The following is a 13,215-nucleotide window of genomic DNA, read 5'->3' as shown; positions in this document are numbered from 1 at the left end:
GCGCGCCCAGCGCGCGTCAAGGCTTATTCGCGTTGCGCAAAAGCAAACGAAAATGCGAACAACTGCGCAAAGAAACGTCGGCGCGGGGGAGCGTGAATAGAGACCGAGGGAAAGGGAAAGAGAGGGTGTAACGGGAAGAGGAGGCGGAGAGAGCCGCCATCGCTCTCCGCCAGCAGCGGCATCGGCGCGGCGGCAGTTTCCGAACGCGGCGCGCTCGGTCGCAGGCGGAAGGGTGGCAGTGCCAGTGCGAAGGGATATGGCGGCCGCTGCGCCCAGCCGACGACCACGAAGCTAGTCAACCGCATCTCAACGCGCACCACTCCTCACCTGCGGCGGCGGCCGTCCCCAACCAAGCCCGAAAAGAAAAACGAAACCGCCCCGCGGCGTCGCTTGCAACAGCAAGGGGACCCAGCAGCCTCGCGCGACGCCGGGAAGAAGACGACGCACGGCGCGCAAGCCTGCGGTGCGGAGGCACCCAAATAACGACGACCTTCTGAAATCGGTGAGTCCTTTGCTGCTCGGACGCATCGTCGCGCGCGTCTGGTGCGTGCGAGTATTCGGGGAGGAGTCATCTGCTGCTCGACTGAGCGGTGCCTCTCTCCTCGTCGTCTGCGTCTAGCGTACGCCGTCTGCCACTCCAGTCTCGTCGTCTGCTGCGGTCGTCTGCACTACGAGGATACGGCTGTGTGTTCTGCTACGCTGGTGACGTTCGCGTTGTGAGTGTGTGCGCGCACTTAACGGACTCGCCGTGGCGCGCTGCAGCATCACAGCGCTGCGGTGACGTCCGGAGGAGGAAGAGGGGCGTGCAGGAGGACTCTGCTGCTGCTTTTTGGCAATGGCGGAGGGGTTGGAGCTCGTGGCTTTTTTTGAGACGTCCCGCTCCCTTTTGGGAACGCCGAGAGGCAGCAGACGTCACCATGCAAGCAAAAAAAGAAAGCAAGGTTCTGCAGGGGCGAGCTCTTTCTTTTTATTTTTTTTCCCGCTGAGACGACAAAGCGCGTGGCCGGTGATTTCTTGAGACTAGGCATACTCGTACAGTTTCTGCTTGAAACGTCGCCTAACGACCGTAATATACGAAGGGTGTTTCGGGCACGAATTTCTAGAATTAATGTAAAGGGGCAACAGTCGCCTAAACGAGGCTTCAACTTTTCGCTGTCGCATTTTATGCGCGAGCGGGACATGTGCTTGGAATTTTGGAGGTAAACCGAATTATCACCGATATCCAATACCTAACTTTCCTGGCAGGGCGTAGAATGAACTATACTCGTGAGCGTTGTTTGGTCTTCTACTGTTGTCATTGCACAGCCGCGTTAGCTTTCTGAAGCGAAACCTTTCATTCGTCGATCTGATGCGGATGCTAGCAGATGTGCGGAGCGACTCACATTTGTGGTGTTGTCGCACGCGTATAGATCCGCTCGAGTACCGGCGGCGAAAACCGCCAACACTGGCCGTAACATTCTAGTATAGCGCGCGATAAAGCTTCGGAGCTATAGCAGTGCATTTGATAGTTTTTTGTTTTTTTCGTGCGAGTACGTGCACTTAGGCATCACGCTACTGCTCTTCTGTGCCTTTTCTGATTCGTCGCGTACTTATCGCATTGCGCCGCTTGTTCCAAGCTTCCGTGAAATCTTTGTTTGCGCAGGGAAGATAAAGATGTGAACGTTTTCGCGAATGCACTGTGCGGCTCTGAACGCGCCGTGGCAGCTTATAATGCCCTGGATCGAACCCGCCACCTGGTACGCCATATTTCGATGAGGGAGCAATGCAAAAGCGCTTGTGTGTGCTTAGGTGCGCGTTAAAGAACCCCCAGGGAGTGAAAATTAATCGGCAGCCGCTCACTGCAGCGTGCCTCATAGTCAGATCGTAGTTTCGGCACGTGTAAGCTGAGAATAATAATAAATATAAATTTGATCATAAGCAAATGATGGTTTGTCAGCTTGACAAAATAAAAGCACAAGCCGCCATAAATAGCAGCTACATGATGCCATGTACATAAACAGTAGAGAGCGAAAACATATTAGCAACGCTGACTTACATAACTGAGTAGATCGCGACAGTTCTGAAGGAAGACTTCATGTACTCGACGCAACGAAAAAAGACTACTCGCAAAATCTATAATGTCAGATCAATCAAATGGCGGGAGAAAAAGCTGAACGAGATTAAGGGTGTGTGAAATGATTCTTCGAAAGTCGCACGCTCTCCAATTAAAACCTGTTTTTGTCCAACTTATTAAGTAGTGTGTGTAACTTGTTTTCTAATGGTTGTTGGCCACGTTTTGTTTTCTATGTTCGCACTTCTTAAGGTTCATTATTCTCAGAGTATACACAGCTATATTATCTGCAAGATGAGCTAGGTTCCACATAAAGGATGGGCTGTTTTTTTTTGTTTGTTTATTCAAGTTTCACAAACCACTGTTGCAGCCTGGTAACTTGCTAAATGTTGTATCTGCGGAACAACGAAGTGCGCAGTATAACTATAGAAACATCTAATTAAAAAAAAAAATTAATGGCGTAGCACAAAGGTCGCACGCGTTCAGTCCGCCCGAGCTTGTGATTAAAGTCTCAAATGGTTGCTTGCATTCACCGCATACAGGTTTTCTAACGCAACTTTTCGCAAAATTTAGAAATGTGCAAGTGCCGCGTAGCTGGACAGAACCAAGGCAACGTTTGCCGTCGCTTGGAGGAAGTCGGACTATTTTTCGTATGTCGCAGGCTTTCTTCCAGGCTTGCAAAAAAATTTCTGCAGCGTGTATTGAACAATATAAAGCTAGATCGGAAACCTTTGATTGTCTAGAGTTTCCTCGTTGCCACTCTTGCTTTGAATATAATATTTAATGAAGTTGATTAGTAACTTAATATGTAAATAGACGAAAAGGGAAAAAAATCGGCGGAACGCGTCTCGGGATGTCTGTCGACGCGTTTAGCATTGAATCAATATAGCGACTCAACTTAATTATTGCCGCCATCGAAACGAGTTTGACATAGGGGCGTGTACTGCAGCTGGATTCCTGTTGAGCGCTTCCCTAAGGACACTCGGCGCTGTTGCGACGGGGGGTTCGAAGACGTGGAATTCACTTTGCTCGTGGAGGAGACGTGACAGCTGGGCCCGATATTCAGGACGTTTGACAAACACGTTTATACTTACAAGAAAATTCAAAGTAATACGCAAAAAGTTCATGAAGTTGTAGCAGCCGCTGACTCCCGCCGTCCGTTGCTCCTTTTGTGCCCTGCGTGGTCACTTTTCAGTCGCTTCCGCCAATCCGGCGCCAGGAGACCAATGACATCAGGTCCCGCCAATCCGGAGGTCTGTTGCCGTTTCCCTCCGAAGGAAGCTTTGTCGGAAACGTGCGCACATCATTGGACACAGAGGAAGGGCGACTCCGATCGCTGACTCCGATCGTACACTGACCGCGTCTCCGGCGTGGACTTGCCAATTCGTGCGGCTCACAAGTGATGCTCGTATCCTTGCTAATTGGCCAAACATCTCTTGACCGAGGTACTCCCGTGTTGGCCATAAATCGTCCGTTTTGAGAACCATTTTGACGAGGCCATCGGCGCGTTCGCCATAATCGCGTTAACCGTGACCGGAGGTTATCGCGGGGTGAACGGCCGTAGAGTTACTGTATATGCTACCAAAGGTAGCAGAGTTGCGCGTAGGTCCGCCATCTTGCCTGGGAAGCAACCAAATCTATGGGGCGAAGCCGCACTTTGTTTTTGCAGGCGACACGTCGATCGACCGTGCACGCTTTTGCATCGCTTGTGGACTGATTTTCCGCCTAATCGCAAACAAAGTGCATCGAAACAGCTGACTGAAAAGATCGTCAAGAAAAAGGCGCCGAGATCGGCCCCCACCGAAGCTTAGGCCTAGCGTATCCGCCGAGTCCGTCTGCACGTTCTCGGCGCGTCTAGGCTCAGAAATCAAGAAGTCTAACAAGGATAAATCACCATATTTCAGCTTTCGCATCAGTGTCCTTAAATAAACCTTTTTTTCATGTTTACAGTGCCAGCACAAGTAGCGATGAGCGCCGATGTGACGCGTCATAAACACAGGTATATGTGTGCTGTCGCCGAAGTCTCAGCCCTAGCCTGCGCTTCTGTGACGAAGATCTATGAATAGACAGACGTGTCAACTGAAAGGCATCACTGAACTAAGGAAACATTGCATATCTTTTGCGTGAAGAACAAGAAACGGCTATCCAAAGCGGTAGTAACAGCCCATACAGCGTCGCGGGTCGGCGGTTCATTTAGGACTTTTTTCGAAGTTAAAATGCCAATCGCAAGTGAAAATCGGTGTTGTGGCACTTCCGAGCATTTATATTTACGTTTTTTTTCTTTTTTATTACACCAAAACGCTTTCTGTTCTCAAGAAATATATATACGGTGTCCAGGCACCGCGTACTTAACGCGCTAGAGCTGTTTTTCGCACCAGTACCCAGCGCCTCCCAGTTCGCCGCGCCTGCCCAGCGCTCCAGCATCCAGCGCGCGGCATTGGGCCCATAATGCGGCGCTGCACTGGACTATAGAGTTTCCTACAACTCTATTCACTGGACACTGGGTACTGGGTTTTGCAATAGGCATACCTGCTTATGTGCCAAAGCTCTGAACGTGTAGGCAGTCTTGATTTGGCAACAGAGGCAGCGCGAAGGAAGGACGTCTCACATTTCCCTGTTTGATTTCCCAGGTTTATCGAGTGCAAACCGACACATAAGAATACTAGACAAGCGCAGCGTGGCCACAGCTCAAGTGGGTGCGGCCAGACCGTCCGGTATCAGCTGATCCTGCTGAACCTGCTGGATCACGTGGACCTTGTCGTCACCGGAGCCTGGGATAAAAGCACGCTCGCATCGAAGAAGCGACATTTGGCAACAGAGGCAGCGCGAAGGAAGGACGTCTCACATTTCCCTGTTTGATTTCCCAGGTTTATCGAGTGCAAACCGACACATAAGAATACTAGACAAGCGCAGCGTGGCCACAGCTCAAGTGGGTGCGGCCAGACCGTCCGGTATCAGCTGATCCTGCTGAACCTGCTGGATCACGTGGACCTTGTCGTCACCGGAGCCTGGGATAAAAGCACGCTCGCATCGAAGAAGCGACATTTGGCAACAGAGGCAGCGCGAAGGAAGGACGTCTCACATTTCCCTGTTTGATTTCCCAGGTTTATCGAGTGCAAACCGACACATAAGAATACTAGACAAGCGCAGCGTGGCCACAGCTCAAGTGGGTGCGGCCAGACCGTCCGGTATCAGCTGATCCTGCTGAACCTGCTGGATCACGTGGACCTTGTCGTCACCGGAGCCTGGGATAAAAGCACGCTCGCATCGAAGAAGCGACATTTGGCAACAGAGGCAGCGCGAAGGAAGGACGTCTCACATTTCCCTGTTTGATTTCCCAGGTTTGAGACTTTTACCATATAGTGAAACTTATTTGTTTGTTAGGTTGCTGCCTCTGTTGCCAAACCACTGTTGTCTTTGCTTTTCATGATGTCAACCGAAGTGTCAAATCTAGCGCGGGAACTGCGCAAGGACATAAGGGAGCTCAAAAATAGTCTTGAGTTTATCAACAAAGAGTTCGAAACACTCAAGCAGGATTGCGCAAAAGTGAAAGCGGAAAATGTAGCTCTCAAAACATCGCAACTAGCACTCACGCAGGAAGTCGAGGGACTCAGAAAACAATTGCATGAAACATCGCTCAAGGTCACTGCTCAAGACCAATACTCTCGGAACAAGAACATCGAAATTAAGGGAATTCCGTATGAGAAAGCTGAAAATCTACTGAATGTGCTAGGCAAAGTAGGCGACGCAGTGGGTGAACCAATTAAGAAGGAAGACATTGACATTTGTCATCGAGTCGCGTCACGAAGGGCGGACATGGAGCAGAGCATTGTGGTTGTGTTCAACCGCCGTGCAAAGTGTGAAAAAGTGCTTGAGAAAGCACGGAAGGCTAGAATTAATTCCTGTGACCTAGGATTTGACAAGCGGCAAGCAATATATGTAAACGAGCATCTTTGTCCGCAGCTAAAGAAGCTTCTGGGCATGGCCACCGCTAAGAAACGGGAACTGAACTGGCGATTTGTTTGGGTGAAGGGCGGTAAAATTTTAGCTCGGAAAACGGAAACATCTAATGTTATTCGAATTGGTAGCGAGGCAGATGTGCAAAAGATGTGCGAGTAGACGCGCCTACATAGATTTCATTGATCTGTTTCATATCTTATTTGCACCATGGGAACAGTTTTACCAAGAGACGTCATAAAGCCGAATTCGCGCGATTGCCTTTCATTTCTTCACTGTAACGCACAATCAGCTAGGCACAAGCATGACGAGTTGATCGCGCTTCTCGGTGACTTCCCGTTTCAATTTGACAATGTAATGATAACGGAAACATGGTACAGATCAGAGGAAGAAGTGTTTCGAATGCCTGGTTTCCAAACCTTTTATTTGAACCGTTCTGATAGGTGTGGCGGGGGCGTATTACAGCTAGTATCTGATCAAATATCATGTAGCGTGCTTCCAGCTTACTCTGCATCGACAACAGATTACGAAGTGTTAAGTCTAGAATCACACAAGTGTGTTTTCACTGTTGTGTATCGTCCCCCTAGCGGCGACATTGACAATTTTTTTGTGTTTCTTGAAAGATTGTTGTGCTACATCAGCACAAATCACCTGCAACTTGTCATTGGCGGGGATTTTAATATTAATCTTCTAGTAAATACGCCGAAGTCTCGAAGATTGCAGATTATTCTTGATTCTTTTTGCTGCAGAAACGTAATTATGGCACCCACACGAATTTGTACCAATTCCGAAAGCTTGCTTGATTTGTTCATCACAAATGGCTCGGAAGGCTATGTACAGTCTGGTGTAATTGAAGGAAACATAGGAGATCACTCGCCTGTGTACATGATATATAAGGTTAATCGCGCATTTTGGAAGTATCATCGTTCTGAGCCACTTCAGATTCAAGCAATTAATAAGAAAACTCTAGAAACTTTTAGAACGGAAATGAAAAAAATTAATTTCAGCTCTGTACTTGACTGCACAGACGCAAATGAAGCGTATAATATATTTATCCATACACTTTTAAAAGTTTACGAAGTTTCTTTCCCGTACAAAAAACTTAAAAAATCGAGAAAGATTAGGAAACCGTGGCTTACTGATGAATGCCTCAGAATGATCCGAGAAAAAAATTCTTTGTATGCAAAGTTTCTTAAGACACGGGATCCTGCGGACTTCACTTCCTTTAAAAAATACAGAAACAGCTTAAATAAATTCTTGAGAAATGCCAAGAACAGGCATTTTGAAAACGTTTTTAATAGAGCGGGAACTAGAAGTGATGTCGTTTGGCGTGAAGTAAATAAACTTCTACTGCCGGAATCGCATAATAAGCAGGAAATTGAGCTGACAATTGATAACAAAGCCATTAGTGCTGAAGAATTAGCTAACAAATTTAACGAACACTTTACGTCTTTAACCCCAAGCACGCATAACATAAATGCAACTTCCTTTCTGGGTAGTCCCAATGCTTACACAGCTTTTTTTGAACCTACTACACCAGAAGAAGTATACGCGACCTTTATGTCCTTAAAAAACAGCACATCGCGCGATATAGATGGATTGCAGATTAAACCCATTAAATTTGTGCTCGATCTTTTGTTACATGTGCTTACTCACATTTTTAACATTTCCTTATTAAACGGCGTCTTCCCTGAGAAAATGCAACATGCCAAAGTGATTGTTATATTTAAATCCGGAAACAAAAACGAGCTAACAAATTATAGACCAATATCTATACTTCCTGTAATTTCGAAGGGTCTCGAAAAGATCATTTGCGCAAGAATTAGATCATTTTGTGATAAACATAGCATTCTAACAGATACGCAGTTCGGTTTCCGGCAGGGAATGTCTACAGAGCTTGCCTTGCTGACGCAAAAGGAAATAATTTTAAACAACTTTGAGAACAAAATGTTAACTCTAGGTGTATTCGTTGACTTTTCCAAGGCTTTCGATTCGGTTAACTATAATACTCTATCTTCAAAATTAAACCATTATGGCTTTCGCGGTACTCCCCTTAAACTTTTGAAATCATATCTTGAGCACAGAAGGCAGTGCGTCGCAATAGGATCAAAACTTTCTTCAGCAAGGGAATTAACACAAGGCGTTCCACAAGGAAGTGTACTTGGACCGATTTTATTTAACATTTATATTAATGACATAACGAATATTAGTCAACATGCACAGTTCTTAGTCTATGCGGATGATACTAGCCTTTTTTTCAGGTCACTCGATATTGTGCAACTTACAAATATGGCAAATAAAACTTTAAACTTATTGCAAAAGTGGAGCAATCTAAACTCATTAGCAATTAATGCAAATAAAACTAAGGCTGTGTTGTTTACGCCACCACAAAAACAAGTAAACTGCAATACTGTTCTTTACCTCGGCACAGAAAGGATAGAAATAGTTGATACTGTCAAAACGTTAGGTGTAATTTTTCACAAACATTTAGTTTGGGATGCACACGTTGAGCGTATTATGTCCACTTTGGCGAGAGCATGTGGAATAATCTGTCGATTACGACACATACTGCCCTCTAAGGTAAAACTAATGTTATACAACAGTCTCTTCCTTTCACATGTTAGCTATTGCAATTTAGTGTGGGGTACGACATCGCAAGCAAACATACGAAGCTTAAAAACATTACAAAAGAAAACTGTCCGACATGTTGTTAACGCACCGTTTGATGCACATACATTCGAGATATTTCGTGCTCTTAATGTGCTCCCCATTGAATATTTCTATGATTATAACCTAGTCTTAAAAATTAAAAAATACTTTCGCTGTAACAACAACGTTTTCACAAACTTGTGCAACTTAGTCAAACCAAGGGAACCGTTATATGATTTCCGAAAACAGAGCCAGTGGGCGTTACCTTTCACAAGAACAAATTATGGTTTCAGGCGATTGCAGTACCAGGTGCCGAGAATATTAAATGTGATACAGGCTTCCCATACCGAACTAAATGCTATTACGAGAAAGGCACTGAAATTTAATTTAATTAATAATGGTCAAATTTTATAAATAACATTTGCCATTTTTCTTTATATATTTTTCTTTTTTTATTCATTTTATTTTTTAGCATGGTTCCACACCTCGCTTTTCCATCGTTCCGCATTTTTTTATTTTTTTTATTTTTTTTGTTCCGCTGAACATTGCCGTTACATTGAGTTGACTTTTTGGTATTTTAAAGCGTTTCTGTACAGGTGTTCCTTGTCATTTGTGCATGATTTTTTTTTCCTCCACTTTTTTCTGTATACAGATGTATGCCTACATGTACAGACGCAAATATGTATAGATGCTGGGTTGGTGTAGATGCGCATGCGAATATATGTATACAGATGTCATAAATGTTCTGCTGTGAATATCATATCTGTATAATATGAAATTGTTTTTGCACATATGTAACTGATTTTCTTTGTGAATATTCTGCAACTGTTTGTCAAAGACAGGGGACAGGAACCTCGTCAAGCTGCGATTGTGCAGCTTTTTGTTCCTGCCCTTGCATTTTCTTTTTCTGTGCAAAGGAAAATGCGAAATAAAGTTTGAAAGTTTGAAAGTTTGAAAGATATTACTGGTGAATCAATGACCAACCATTAGTATTTCGACTCTGGTACCCCGTTAAATTTGCTGTAGAAGCGTACCCACCTACTAGCAGGCACTGGATATTAGCCACACCTGCAAGTGCCACTTTATTATGTGCCTTTTCACTGCAGGGATTCCAAAAGTAACCTTCTGTGGGAGTCTAGTGAAAGTTTTTCACTCACAGGATTGACATAGCTACATTACGGGTATTAATGCAAAACACAGTTAGGCCCTTACCGTATGGTAAATAACGACATTAATTCCTCGTGCATCCTGCTTCACATAAGCAGTAGTAGATGAAATATCTTTACTTGGTAGTGTAACCTCTTTTATGTTCAGAAACAACAACCCAAGCAGTTCATTATCATGAAAATGCGAGCTGGCTTTGGCAACAACCCAAGCAGTGGTGCGTGGGATTGAATGGGATCGAATAAAAAGCTTTTCCGCTTTCAGAGCGATTCGTGCAGTCGGGAGCAGAGCACCCGGTCATTATATCATCCCGACGGGACTGCGAGGACACTGCGATGAAACAACTGTTAGATGCGCTGCGCACGTTGTGTTGTTGCTCCGCAGCTAACCCGCACGCGAACAGCGAACGCCAAAATCGGACGGATTCGCTTTGAATTTGATAGGCGATACCTTGTGTGAATCCAGTTCGCTGCAGCGGCGGCGTCGGGAAATACAAAAATTGGCCCATGCATCTGCTTCCCCGCAATGCACGGTTGCTTGCCTACCACGTGATGACGTTCTTCCAATAGAGGCGCTAGCGGCGTGATAAAACAGACGCGCAACTCTGCTACCTTTGGTAGCATATACAGTAACTCTAAACGGCCGATCACAACAGCGCCATCTAGCGTTGCCGCAGCGAAGCCTGCACGTGGCTTCGAAAAATGTATGGCGCGCAGGCGCTTGCGAATCACAGAGGAAGGAAAATACTATGAGGGAGCATCACGTGAAAACTTTGAAGCCTAGTCATAAAAAAAAATTAAGAGGAGTGGGATGATGGGAAATAGGCCCTCAAGTGGTAGCTTTAGTCGGCTCGCTTTGGCTGCGTCTGCTGCGCGGGTTTTGGGATATGCGCGCATGGTCGGCGTGGCAAACGCACGCCACGGATTAGTGAAGGAATTCAAGTGTATGAATCAGTCTAGTCTGCGTAACGTCAGTCAGGTGAAGCACCGAACCACCACGCGGCTCGCCGCTTAAGCAAGCAGCGGACAGGCGCCAATGCAGCGACGAACCAAGGCGTCGGCATTGTGCCCAGCAACCCGCCACGAGCACCTAACGGACGACTGGTCGCGTTTCGGGCCGGTTTCAGGGAAACGAGGAAACTTTTCGCCCTGCAAACGTGTGGTGGCAACCAAGCCGCCCTTCCGACGGCGATTCGTCGCGTTTGGGAGCATCTTCTGGGGAACAATATGATGTATTTCGCCCCTGCTTATATGTGCAGGCGCTCAAGCGAGCGTCCGCGGCCATATTTGACGCCGTGCCGGCCCACTGTTATGGCAGTCGACGTTGTCGTTCTCCTCAATGCCTTCTACCTCTCAGCAGAAAGGCGAAAACTCAATAGGCACGCCTCAACAGCGTAAGGTCGTCGCACCACACAATCTTACAAAATAGTGCGCGTAAATCTCAAGAAAATGCGATTTCGGCGTTTAGAGTGCAGCGTATTGCTAGTTATTTCTTTCAAAACGAAACATGCACGACAGAACATTTTACTAAGCAAACACGCGACAAATAACTTTCCTGCGAAAGATCTTGTCTTATTCCATATAGGTGCAAGGCAGGTAAAAAATTAGCAAGAAAATGCGCACCTGAGTTTCAGGTACACAACAGCCGATTTGACGAAACAATAAAGCACGCTCGGGCAGGCATATACTCTGGACGGGTTTCGAGGTGGGAGCGCCGACTAACTGGGGTGGTAAGCGCAGGTGATGCTTCTAAAATTATGTCGCCGCGGGTCTGGCTCCGCAGTCTTTCTCCACGTTTCAAGGCAACGTATTTGAAGCGAGGAACGACGCCCGCGGTAGCAGAAACCCACGCGTTGTACTCCCTACGCGCCTCCGTACCATTGACGGCGGGCGCCACTAGGCCGCTAATCGTTACCACGTACAAAACAAACGCGGATGGTCCGGCAACAATGTGGGCCTATTCCTACCCGAAAGGCGCCAGGCCCCGGCGAGTGGGAGAAGCGGCTTCAGAGGAGGTGCCGAGGTTAGCAGAATCACGTGATGCTCCCTCCTAGGTTGTTTTTTTTTTCATTCCTGCATGGTGCGAACGCCGAGAAACGCGTCATGCGGCAACCGGGCTACTCATTTGCACTTCTTTTTGGACACGCTGCGCCATCTAGTGGAACCACCGAGAAGTCCGCGCGTGGTCTCCGAGACGAAAAGCCTAGCGCGCCGGTGCCGCGTATATGCTGACAATTGTTCGCCTGCTTGCCGCAACACTCAGTGACACATATTCAGAAACCCAAGGTTGCGAGAGGCTCATTGGAGAGTGACACACACCGAGAAGATTTGTGGCGCACCCTGCTTAAGCGTCGGTTTGCTGTCCTAGAGGAACCTCTGTGACGAGCGTTGGATTGCGCTCGGCAGTAGGAAACAGTACTTCCTGTATGACGTCATTCCCTTCTGTATGGCGTCGTACGTCCTCTAGCCCAGTTTCTAAACAGCTCGCGGGCGTCAGTTTTATACAGACGCTGCATTCACCGAAAAAAGGCGCCAGCAACACGGTTCCGCATGGTCCCGTGTGCGTTTCTTTGTCGACCTGGATAAGATCGTCGAAAGTCTGGGCGATTGATCCGCGCGTCCTACCGTGACGCCTTGTGGGACCGTTTCTTGGTGTGCCTCATGCGCGAAAAGGTTGAATGGTCATTTGGAATGGCGGCGCGAGTTGGCCAACTGGCTCCTGCGCCTGGACGCGCATCTTCGCGCACGCCGTAACACTGTGCCTGCTGCCTTGCCGCTCTCCTGTACATTCCTTCTTTCACGCACGCACGGACGCTCATGCTTGATAGCGCACGGGTAGGTGCTCGAAAAGCTTTATACTAACTCACTTGACATTTGGAGGATAAACATATCGCCCGTTCGCCTTCCCGTTTTATTGGGGCACATGCGAAGCCCGAAAAACTCGCCAGACCGTTAATTCTTCGTTACACGGTTATACGTTCACGACGCGACGAAACTGAAACAAGCGCCGCAATTGAAGCCGCTCCGTTAACATTTCCCGCAAAATCAGTTCGATCCGACAGACGTCTTATTGAAGGGAGAGAGTCAATCAGAAGAGCGGGTCTGTATCCAGCTCCTCCTCAACGCGTGGTAATAGCGGGCACTATAGCGGGCGAGGAGAGGACCACCCTGCACCGCGGACTTGACCCTCATACGCACGGGTAGACACCAGAGCCCTGCTGTACTGTTCAAAGGCGATGCTGGGCTCAATGAGCGTCTTTGGATGCGCGGTGAAGGCAGTTATGAGTGTGCAGGCGTCACGTGTTATCCACTTCCTTTCTCCTTCACTTTTATTGCCCCCTCTCCCAGTATAGGGTAGCAGACCAGGCGCAACGGCTAACGCCCGTGCCTTTTCTT

At 47.3% G+C, this 13,215-nt stretch overlaps 1 protein-coding gene across 2 annotated transcripts in view; it reads left to right on the top strand.

Moving 5' to 3' along the window:
* The first annotated feature begins 149 nt into the window (after positions 1–149).
* The window catches only part of LOC126526287 (MIF4G domain-containing protein-like), a 160,421-nt gene continuing 147,355 nt past the window's right edge, over positions 150–13,215 (top strand). For both annotated transcript variants that reach the window (XM_050174194.3, XM_050174193.3), the window contains exon 1: positions 150–502. The gene's annotated coding sequence lies outside the window, so the exon portion shown is untranslated. The remainder of the gene's footprint in view (positions 503–13,215) is intronic.

This window comes from Dermacentor andersoni, chromosome 8 (assembly GCF_023375885.2).
Source record: "Dermacentor andersoni chromosome 8, qqDerAnde1_hic_scaffold, whole genome shotgun sequence".
NCBI lineage: Eukaryota > Metazoa > Arthropoda > Arachnida > Ixodida > Ixodidae > Dermacentor > Dermacentor andersoni.
Note: the sequence above shows the minus strand (reverse complement) of the source record. Positions and strands in the feature narration are given on the sequence as shown.